Here is a 12,756-nt window from a genome sequence, read left to right as displayed (position 1 = left end):
TTTACACGAAGGTCAGTCTGCTGTTGTAGTTAATACGTCATTTTCATAACATAATTGGTGATATAGGTTACAAGCAAGTCTGGCGCTGAACAGAAATTGTCGCGCTATGCTCCTTTGTTTATTGTGCATAAATAGTGAATTGTCCTGACACAATATTGCGTTTCGCTTCTGTTATTGTGGTACATTGACAAAAACATATACTTTTATTCACAGGATAAAACAGTTGTTTTGTATCACTAATTGCCCAGTACGATTACAGATTACAGTATTATTGTCATTGCTACATTTCTGTAATGCGAACCAGAAATTATTTCCACTACTAATTAATTACCATTGAGCTCAAAGGTTATATTAATAAACGGTTAACGAATGTGTATTTATGACGACGATTTGTGAGACTGATAAACTTATGATAGGTACGATGGTCTTTACTTTCCACACGGTGCATTTCAAGGTCCTGCACCCATCCGTCGGTAAACTGTACCTGGGCTTGTTGCAGTGACCTGAAGTTGCTAAACTTTCATGAGTGTATGCACTCACTCCAAGAACCGTATGATTATAAATATGCATATAAATATGCTACGATGAGATCGCTGACTTCATCTAACTAGCAAATGTTGTCCAGGCTACGTTGGTGATACAGTTTTTTTTAATATGTATGATATTTTTGTCATGCGATTTTAAAGCCGGTCCTACAACCGCATCCAAGAATAACATGCAGCTTATCTCAGAACCGTCGGTGAAAATTATTCTAGGAGCTAGGTTTAATTGAGCTGCATTTTATAGAGGTGCAATTTCACAATTTGTGTATATTTTCTACGTTCACTATTTCGTCATGTGTTGAGAAAAACACAGATTTAAAAATTACATGGTCTAATATTTACATTTAGCATAACTGCAACATTATTTTTTCGTTTTTTTTTTTAAAGACTCGAAAGGACTTGAAATTCAAAATTTCAGACTTGTGACTTTACTTGGACTTTTACACCAGTGACTTGAGACTCAACTCTGACTTGCCTGACATTACTTGAGACTTGACTTGTGACTTGAGGATAAAGACTTGAGACTTACTTGAGACTTGCAAAACAAGGACTTGGTCCCACCTCTGATGATTGGTGAATCCTATTATGCAAAAGTGTAGGTCTTTGTTCATTGTCTACAATGTACAGTGCAATGCTTGATTATAAAGATAACAACACAGCTGAGTAACTGATGATTGGAGGGGATGGAGACCACAGCGTATGCAGAGTGTTTATATATGGCAATTATTTGGTTTAAGACAGAACACTGGAGAGGACACACACACACACACACTTGAAAATGACTAAAGGAAAACATACATACACACAGAGTGGATTAGGCTGATAGATCAAAACAATACAGTGCTGTTATTCAGAATGGGATGGTTTCCAGTCCAGAGTGATGGATGTGATGCAGTTTGATTGATTCCATGCTTATTGTAAATTCAATCAATACAGTTCTGTTTGCTTGTGGGAAATGCTGTCAGTGTCCCTTGATGGTCTAAATGCTTTTGCAGAAGCCATTCCACTATGACAAGAATAATATTCTGGTTAAATGGTCATATGGCAATATTACTGACTAATGGTGCATGCCTGGAATTTTCAAAAAAAATGTAAACTGACCAAGTCACACAGCAGATTTGAAATTTGAATGGGGTTGGATGTGTTTACTAGAGCTGGAAAAACAGATGGCCACTGTGGCAAATTCTGTTCTTCCTCTACAATAACTTATGAGTTACTTTTTTGTTATTTTGCCAACAGTTGATGAATTTCATTAATGTGTGACCTGATCATAAGGAACATTTTGTGTTACGTCTTCGCATATGACCTTTCCAATCTGTAAAGCACCAGTATAAAGTTCTACATTGATGATAGAAATGGACTAGAGAAAACAGTAGTTGGAGCCCATGGCATAACCAACCATGTGCAATCTATGTACTGCAACTTGCAATCTTTTTGCTTCTGAACTGAAGAAGTCTGTGACATCTTGCTGTCAGCTGCTGTATTAAAAGCAACTTTGGTGAGTCAAGACCAGTGTTGGGACTAACGCGTTATTAAGTAACGCGTTACAGTAACTACGTTATTATTGTGGTAACGAGCACGGTAACTAGTTATTATGCCAAAATCAGGAACGCGTTAGTCGTTACTGGGATTTAGATAGGCTCGTTATTCGTTACTTCGTGTGGTGGCTATCGCGGAGCTTCCACAAATTCAGTAACATTAGCAAGTGGTGGAGGCCAGCAGGTGGATGAAGGAAAGGGGACGCAGAAGGAAAAGAGACCCGAGGCGACCGCCGGTCCAAGTGTGAACTGAACTTCAGGTAAGAAGTTATGACCTGCAGTCTCTCTGGGTCAGATATGAACCAAGTTTAGGTGGAGTTTGTTTTCGTTATTCTGACTTTTCTGTACTGCGTGCTAGCTAGCATGACGGAGTTTCTATACAGCTGGGTGGTGCTATAAAGTTAATGATGTTGCACTTTATTTTGTTCATAAGTTATTAGAGTTGCCAACCATCCCGTCTGGTATTCAGAGAAAATATTACGCGTTTCTTATTGAGGTGAAAAGGAACAGTTTGTCCCGTAATTCAGCTACAATGAAAAAGACACAAAGCGGCTGCCCCTCTGTTGGTCTTCCATGGTCTCTTGTGTTCTGGGGGCCTCTGGATGTCTGGAGTTTTGATCTCCTCCATACCCGCTTCACACCCTGGAGGACGGGGCTGTGGCCCCCCCACACTCCCTAGCAGATCATTACATGGAGAAACCTTTGGAATGCAAGCATGCTGATCCACACAGGTATGCACACATGGGTATTCACAGACGCGGACTAAAGCTTTCTTGGCTGCTGCCTCAAAGCACACTGTGCGCTGTCTATCTTGCGTGCTGCACAATATCGTTTATTATTTAGTAAATACTGATATCTATGACTAGCTAGTTTATTGTGATGGTGCTTTGTTTTCTCTATTATTATGTTGCTCTTTGTTGTTTGCTGTCTCCTCTGTTTGTTTTTGTTTGTTTGTTTTTTTTTTTTTTTCTCCATACAGGTGACCCAGGAGTTTTTTTTTTTTCTCTCTCTTCCCCCCCCTTCTCACCGTCTCTTCTCCCCTTTGGTTTTCTTTCTTTCTCTCCCCCTCTCTCTCTCATTCATTCCCCCTGTCCTATTTATTAAAAAAAAAAAAAAAAAAAAATGACAAAGGATGAACTGAAGCTCTGCCATCACGTAATGTCGCATACTGCTGTTTCTGATGTCATTTAGAAAAAAAAAAAAAAAAAGAAAAAAAAGGAAAAGAGACCCGAGGCGACCGCCGGTCCAAGTGTGAACTGAACTTCAGGTAAGAAGTTATGACCTGCAGTCTCTCTGGGTCAGATATGAACCAAGTTTAGGTGGAGTTTGTTTTCGTTATTCTGACTTTTCTGTACTGCGTGCTAGCTAGCATGACGGAGTTTCTATACAGCTGGGTGGTGCTATAAAGTTAATGATGTTGCACTTTATTTTGTTCATAAGTTATTAGAGTTGCCAACCATCCCGTCTGGTATTCAGAGAAAATATTACGCGTTTCTTATTGAGGTGAAAAGGAACAGTTTGTCCCGTAATTCAGCTACAATGAAAAAGACACAAAGCTGGAGTTATTCTGTGTCTTTGCTGCACAGCTGCCTCTTCTTCTTTCATTCTCCCCCCTCCCTCTCCCGTTTCTACTTCAGTCATGAAACTGATCAATGATCAGCTGATCGGCTCTCTTGTTTGTTTATCGCTCACTTTGCGCCAGAAAGAGGAAACCGGCGGATGTCGCGCTAAACAACAGCAGCACGTTTAAGCTTGATCAGCTGTTGTTAGAATTTATTTAATATTAATTTCTAGTATCAGCTGATGTTTGCTGGAGCCACAGCTGCAAAAAAGCTGCTGGTCATGATGTCGGTTTGGTTATCTGGTGAGAGGGAAACATGAAGATGAAACCAGGAGATGTCCTTACTGAATCATCAGAGCTGAACAGATGATGGAGAAACAAGTTTACCTTTTAGGTGACATGAATGAGTTGAAGGGAAGTTATGAACTGTTTCTGAGAGATAAATAACACCAGGATCCTTTTTTAGGTAGCTGACAGCTGGTAACTGTGCAGGTGCGGATCTAGCAAAGTGTTGCCAGGGGGCCAGGTAGGGCATTAACAGGGAAAGGGGGGCACAAAGAAATACTTTTCTTTCTTATTCTCATTTAAAATGTCTAGCTTTTAAAAAATAATTATCTGAATCTTACAACAAACGATTGATAGATTAATGCATATATACCATCAAAACAGTGTACATCACTGTCACAAAAGTGTTTATTTTCATTCAAAGGCTTTATGATTTTCCCTATAATGGTGGGCCGGTCTCTAGTCAAAATGTCCGGGCCAATTTTCTGTCCCAGTCCAGCCATGTATGCAGCTCATCTGCAGTCTGGTGTTACCTACATCTTCCTATTCAGAAGGCAGAATTTCCGAGTTCTGAGTACAATCGAAAGCACCACGACTGCAGTTTTTGTGTTGGATGTAAAAGGTGCACATGACGCTGTGACGTAGGCTAGAATCATGGCAGCAGTCAATGACGGTCCAGGCGTGGGATTTCTCTCGTGGAAATATGCACATTATCTTTTCCTTTCTATTGGTAGGTGGCACAGTGCACTTGTGGCAAGTAAGCAAGCTAGAAGACTGGCAAAGTTATGGAAGAAACACATTAACAAGAGAATTCTGAGTAAAACCAAAGTTACTTTCCCTAGTAACTAGTTACTTTGAAAGTAACGAGTAACTTGAAGTAACTGAGTTACTTTTGAGAGAAGTAACTGGTAATGTAACTAAGTTACTATTTTAAAGTAACTTACCCAACACTGGTCAAGACGGAGTGAGCCTGCTCTTAATTTTTCACTGAAAGCAGTCAAGTTTGGAATTATATGCAATCTGTCTGTGATAATATAGTGATTAACTGTCAATGCAAGGCTGGCAAATCTGTTGCAAATCAGAGAGCAAAGATTTGCAAATTTCTTTCTAATTTCTATCTACGTACATAGAAATTTGCATTGCCATTCTACTTTTTTACTTGAAACGTGACTGGGCCATAAAAAAACAACAACCCTGAATTTTAAATTTCACATTGTGTTATTTATGATTTAAAATTAGCCCCTGCTGGTTACAGAGGGTTTTGTAATTGCTTCTAATTTTTCTGTTGGTGAACTAATTTTTGTACTTTTTTACATTTTATCTACACCTAAATCTACATTTTGTTACTAGCTGTGTTACTCATTGTTTAGCCTAAAATGCCCAGAAAGTATTGAGCTGTTAGTTTGTTCTTCACAGCCCAGAAACTTTTTATTTATTTATTTATTTATTTGCCTTTTCTGTCCAGGCACTGTAGCAATCAGAATTATTAAGATAAGATAAGATAAGATAAGATAAGATAAGATAGAACTTTATTAATCCCTCGGGTGGGTTCCTCTGGGAAATTCGACTTCCAAAAAGCACAGCAACGACCGAAGTTACAGTTACAGAATTGTTATATATATATATATATACACACACACACACACACACACACACACACACACATATAAATACAGAGACAAATATAAATAAAATATACAAAGGGGATAAATAGAATAAATACGAATAAAAAATAAAAATACAAGTGAATTGCACATTTCAAGTATTGAGTCTATTGCACTGTTGACTATTTACAAAAAGTATTGCACAAGGTATCTTACAGTGAGGTGAAGAGGCACTACAGCTTAGTTGTTCCCCCCTCCTTTGTCCTCCTGTTTCCCCTCCCTCTCCCCTCCAGAGAGGAGTTAAACAGTTTGATGGCGTGTGGGACAAAGGAGGGACTTATTGTGTGTGGGACTTATTGTGTGTGGGACTTATTGTCAAAAGGCCAGGACAATTGCCCAACAGATTTATTTTCCCAAGTGGAACGCTACAGCTTTTGCTATACAGGTCCACTTGATTGTCATAGTGTATTCGATTTTTATTTATTTATTTAATTTTAAGTTATTACAATCAGAACAGACAGGACTAGGGTACGGAAAAGAGAAAAAAGAAAACAAGTTGGGAAAAGAGTTAACTGAAGGAGAGGGAAACAAAATGTGAGGAGAAGAGGGATAGGAGGGAGAAAAGACACAGAAAATCTGCTTGACCACCTGCTGAAGAAAAACAAGCACAAAGCAAACAACACAGCAGGGAAACCACAGCAACAACCACCATAAGCATCAGTAAAAGAGAATAATAAACATTGAATGTTACTGAGCAGCATACAGTACTAATAATGCATGATATGTTTAGAGGCAGCAGCCAACCAAAGAGAGACGTTCCCAGAGAAGTGGAGACTAAGACCTGACCTGACACATAGACACAGACAAAAAGGCACACAAATACTCACCATTCACAGAAATGAACGTATTACACTCACTCATCGTCCCCCATCCATACTCCCAGGTCCAGTCACCAGCACCCCCAGAGGGGCAATCCACCCCCAGACCCAGGAGAAGGTTTTCTTTACTCTGGGATGGAAACAAGCAGACCGCCCCTGGGTCCTGCAGCAGCAGGGAGGCCCAGCCCAGACATCGACCAGACGACCATCTTCTTCATCCGGCTCCCTGCCCCAGTTGGCGAAAACCAATATAAGAAAAGTGCATTTGCTGCTCAGTGCTCACAACTATATTGAACTTTACTACACTCTGACTATACAGGGAGTGCAGAATTATTAGGCAAGTTGTATTTTTGAGGAATAATTTTATTATTGAACAACAACCATGTTCTCAATGAACCCAAAAAACTCATTAATATCAAAGCTGAATGTTTTTGGAAGTAGTTTTTAGTTTGTTTTTAGTTTTAGCTATTTTAGGGGGATATATGTGTGTGCAGGTGACTATTACTGTGCATAATTATTAGGCAACTTAACAAAAAACAAATATATACCCATTTCAATTATTTATTTTTACCAGTGACACCAATATAACATCTCCACATTCACAAATATACATTTCTGACATTCAAAAACGAAACAAAAACAAATCAGCGACCAATATAGCCACCTTTCTTTGCAAGGACACTCAAAAGCCTGCCATCCATGGATTCTGTCAGTGTTTTGATCTGTTCACCATCAACATTGCGTGCAGCAGCAACCACAGCCTCCCAGACACTGTTCAGAGAGGTGTACTGTTTTCCCTCCTTGTAAATCTCACATTTGATGATGGACCACAGGTTCTCAATGGGGTTCAGATCAGGGGAACAAGGAGGCCATGTCATTAGTTTTTCTTCTTTTATATCCTTTCTTGCCAGCCACGCTGTGGAGTACTTGGACGCGTGTGATGGAGCATTGTCCTGCATGAAAATCATGTTTTTCTTGAAGGATGCAGACTTCTTCCTGTACCACTGCTTGAAGAAGGTGTCTTCCAGAAACTGGCAGTAGGACTGGGAGTTGAGCTTGACTCCATCCTCAACCCGAAAAGGCCCCACAAGCTCATCTTTGATGATACCATCCCAAACCAGTACTCCACCTCCATCTTGCTGGCGTCTGAGTCGGACTGGAGCTCTCTGCCCTTTACCAGTCCAGCCACATGCCCATCCATCTGGCCCATCAAGACTCACTCTCATTTCATCAGTCCATAAAACCTTAGAAAAACCAGTCTTGAGATATTTCTTGGCCCAGTCTTGACGTTTCAGCTTGTGAGTCTTGTTCAGTGGTGGTCGTCTTTCAGCCTTTCTTACCTTGGCCATGTATCTGAGTATTGCACACCTTGTGCTTTTGGGCACTCCAGTGATGTTGCAGCTCTGAAATATGGCCAAACTGGTGGCAAGTGGCATCCATAGCTGGACTGGCCATCGGGCATACCGGGCATTTGCCCGGTGGGCCGCTGGCGATTTTTTGTTTTTATGGGCCGATGGGTTTTTTTTTTTTTTTTTAGGGTATATATAATGAAAGGTGTTGGATTGGCTAATTGGTCATGATCGACTCTGGGCTTGACCAATTACAGCCGAGCAGGCCGGATGCACCCTCCCTCTTGTTTAGCAATCACGTGATTTTCGCACATTGCATGCCGGGAACTCGTGGCAAAACAATCCAAGTACCGCATCAAATGCAAGCATTTGCAGCACCGCAAAACGTTCATTCTCCGGTTCCAATACCTTCTTGTTTTTTCTTTGCCGCACAACAAAGGAATGTACAAAACAAAAGGAGAAGAATGGAAGAATGACGGTCAGTACAAAGACAGACTCGACGAAAAGACAAAGAAAAGATACGAGGAAAAAATCAAAGGAGTGAAAGGGTCAGACCCTTACGAGCACACAGAGTGGACAAAAGACGTTAGCGTGCTGCCCAACTTTCACCACGCTCATATTTATAATCATACGGTTCTTGGAGTGAGTGCATACACTCATGAAGTTTAGTAACTTCAGGTCACTGCAACAAGCCCAGGTACAGTTTACCGACGGATGGGTACAGGACCTTGAAACGCACCGTGTAGAACGAAAGACCATCGTAGGTATCATAAGTTTACCAGTCTCACAAATCGTCGTCATAAATACACATTCGTTAACCGTTTATTAATATAACCTTTGAGCTCAACGGTAATTAATTAGTAGTGGAAATAATTTCTGGTAGCATTACAGAAATGTAGCAGTGACAATAATATTGTATGCTGTAATCGTAATGGGCAATTAGTGATACAAAATACCTGTTTTATCCTGTGAATAAACTTATATGTTTTTCTCAATGTACCATGGTAATAACAGAAGAGAAACGCAATATTGTGTCAGGACAATTCACTATTTATGCACAATAAACAAAGAAGCATAGCGCGACAATTTCTGTTCAGCGCCAGACTTGCTTGTAACCTATATCACAATTATGTTTCGACTGTTGATTTCGACTGTGTAATTATTGTTGGGGATTTTAACATCCATGTGGACAACCCTCAAGACAAAGGGACTAAAGACCTGAGTAACACTCTGGGCAACTTTGGGCTGACTCAGCATGTAACAGAGGCCACACATAATAGAGGACACACTCTCGACCTACTGATCTCCAAGAGCCTGAGCATTTCAAACATTACTGTGTCTGATGTGGGCTTATCTGATCATTACTGTGTTTTCTTTGAAAGTAAAATCTCAGCCCACACAAATATATCAACAGCAGTGATCACAAAACGGTGTATAACTGAACACAGTAGTGCAATTTTTAACCAGGTCTTCCCATTAACACCTGACCTGTCCAGAGGGTCAGTCAATGAGCTTGTCAATAGCTTTAATGCTAACATGTTAAATGTAATGGACACTATTGCTCACATTAAGGTGAAGGTTATCTCTGGAAGGAAAAAGTCTCCATGGAGAAACTCCACACTGGTGAAAAATGAAAAAAGAGAGTGTAGGAAAGCTGAGCGCAGATGGAGAAAAACAAACCTCCAGGTTCATTATGACATTTATAAAGAGAAACTTCACAATTATAATTTACAACTGAGGAGTGCAAGGAGGTCCTACTTCTCTGACATCATCACTAAAAACAGCCATAATGCTCGGGTCTTATTTTCTACAGTTGACAGGCTAACAAACCCTCCTGTGTCAGTGGCAGCTGAACTTCATTCGACCATGGCCTGCAATGACTTTGCCAAATTCTTCACAGACAAAATCCAAAAGATTAGACAAGCAGTTGGTACATCAACAGCAGATCCAGGATATGTACTGTGTCCACCGAAAAACTGTTTAAACACCATCAAACAGTTCCACCGGATTAACAGCAAAGACCTGGAGGACATCTTAGGTCAACTGAACTCCTCCTCTTGCTGTTTAGATGTCCTGCCAACAAGTTTTTTCAAAAAGGTCTCAAAGACTTTAGAGTCAGACCTGTTACAGATTGTCAACTTTTCCTTAATGTCAGGTGTGTTTCCAGAACCACTAAAAACTGCTGTAATCAAACCTATACTGAAAAAGGACAATCTTGACAAGACACAAATGAAAAACTACAGGCCGATCTCAAATCTCCCATTTTTAAGTAAGATCATTGAAAAAGCAGTTTCTCAACAGCTCAGTTACTTCTTAAAACAGAATAATTGCTACGATGCCTTCCAGTCAGGTTTTAGACAGAACCACAGCACTGAAACCGCTCTGACAAAAGTGTTTAATGACATATGTCTGAACACAGACAGTGGAAAAATGTCAGTCCTAGTTTTACTGGATCTCAGTGCAGCATTTGATACAGTTGACCACAACATATTACTCAAACAACTGGAGAACTGGGCAGGTCTTTCAGGAACTGTACTAAACTGGTTCAAAACATACTTAGAAAACAGGAAATACTTTGTATCAATAGGTAACTTCACATCTGAGCAGACAAGTATCACATGTGGAGTTGCCCAAGGTTTCATCTTGGGACCCCCTCTGTTTAACATTTACATGCTCCCACTGGCACAGATTATAAAGAACAACAAAATAAACTACCACAGCTATACAGATGACACACAAATATATATCACAATGTCACCAGGAGACCGAGGCCCTGTACAGGCTGTTGGTAAATGCATTGAGGAAATTAATGACTGGTTGTGCCACAATTTTCTCCAACTAAACAAAAACAAAACTGAAGTAATAGTCTTTGGCGCCAAAGAAAAACGATTACAGGTCACCAGAGAACTTCAATCTATACAGCTAAAAACCACAAACCAGGCGAGAAATTTGGGTGTAGTGATGGATGCAGACCTAAACTTAGAAAAACACATTAAGACAATAACAAAGTCAGCTTACTATCACCTCAAGAATATTTCAAGGATAAAAGATCTGGGCCCGTATCCCTAAAGATTCTGAGAATCCTCTCAGAGAGCTCCTAACTTAACCTAAAAATTCCTTGCCAGGAGTTTTAGCTTAGAAGTGATTCCAGAACATTTTCAGTGAACTCTGAGCAAGGAATGGATGGGAAATCCTATCTTAGTGAAGAGGTGTGGTTGACCCCGTTGCTAGGTATGAGTCATCATTTCAAAAGCCGTGATTGGTTGATCCTACAAGTTTGATGGAAATGAGCTTTTGGTGATAATGAGCAAAGGATGTACCCTCAAATCAAGAAACATAATTATACACTCTAATCTTATGCTGACTGTAATTGTAAATAATATTTCACATTCAAGAAAATATCTGGAAAATGAATAGTAAGCTGTAGGGGTTATAGCCTAACATTAGAATCTAAAATATGTGAAAACTTAAACTCATTACACCATGTTCAAATAATGATTCGTGTCTTATTTGCTCATATTAATATCCTAGCTGGCATATTTTGTACTTTCACTCCCATATGGATCCCGTTGAAAACAAGATGGCCTATCTCAAGAGGCTGTCCTTAATGAAGTAGAAATCACAACGTTGCAAGTCCAGTGTGGTCTTAACGAGGGTAACACGGCTCAGCTTTTAGCAATGTCTGTGATTGCTGGCTGGTATATTTATAAAGGCTTGTTAACAAATATCCTACAAACACAGAAAATGGAGGGAAAAAAAGGACTCGCAAGCCGAACTGGACTGAGGAGCAAGGTTTGTTGCTGGCCCAGTTGGTGAACGAACATAAAGGTATGTTACGAGGAAAATTTGGCCCAACTGTCACTAGCCAAGGCAAGAGGCGCGCCTGGGACACAATATCAGGATAGCCCAGCGGATCAAACACCATTCCCATCCGCAGCACCTGCTCCGTCAGCATCCCTGCAGGAGAGCAGATTGCAACTCACAATTGATGTGTTTGAACAACAAAAAAAAAGTCCTTTCCCTTCAGGAGGAGTACTACCGCCTTAAAATTGAACACCTAAAAAATAAACCATTTACAGATTGTGTTCTGTGTCTTGCATTTAACAATTGCAGGTGATGTGCAGTAAAACTGTGGTAGTTCTTAATACCATCACAAGTTCTCAAAAGACATGGGGCTACAGCTTGCCTGAAATGTAAATTTGTGACGTTTGCCCTGTAAGGCAGTCCACTCTGGGCTAGGTTCCCCTGTGGAATGTAAATATCTTCTTCACCACCATCCTCATCGTTGTCTTCATCCTCATCGCCATCCTCCAGAGGTTCTGCAATCTGTCTAACCTTGCAAATATTGTGTAATATTGCACAGGCTATGATGACTTTGCTGACTTTTTCAGGCCTCAGCTGCACCTCTCTGTGGAGAACATGAAAGCGCCTCTTAAGCTGGCCTATGCCACGCTCCACCACCGCTCTTGTTGTCTTGTGGGCCCTACAATAGAATACAGAGACCTTTAATTATTTGATGGAAATATTGCACTACTTGGATGCTCTAACATATTGCTTACATTTCATTTCCATGATTTTTGTATTGTTTGGCTTACCTGTTATAGTTTAGTTGGGGCCCTTGGTGTGGCTGGAGGTAAGGTGTAAGGAGCCATGGTTTGCATGGGTAGCCACTGTCCCCTAACAAGTGGCAATTAGCTGGCACATAGCGTCTCTCAAAAAGCTGTCTGATGCCACTCTCGGAGAGCATTCTCGCATCATGTGTGGAGCCTGGCCGTTTAGCCACAATGTCCAAAATCTTACAGGCCGCATTGAAGACTATTTGCACATTGATGCTGTGGAAATGCCTCCTGTTAACAAAGACAGCCTCGTCCTCTGATGGCGCAGTTATTCTCACGTTTTCCATCAATTACACCCACAACGCCAGGGAATCCTGCAATGTCCATAAATGCCCTTTTATGTGTGTGTAAAGTGCGGGCATCCAGCGGGAATGAAACAAATT

The sequence above is a fragment of the Maylandia zebra genome, linkage group LG6 (genome assembly GCF_041146795.1).
Source record: "Maylandia zebra isolate NMK-2024a linkage group LG6, Mzebra_GT3a, whole genome shotgun sequence".
Taxonomy (NCBI): Eukaryota; Metazoa; Chordata; class Actinopteri; order Cichliformes; family Cichlidae; genus Maylandia; species Maylandia zebra.
Note: the sequence above shows the minus strand (reverse complement) of the source record.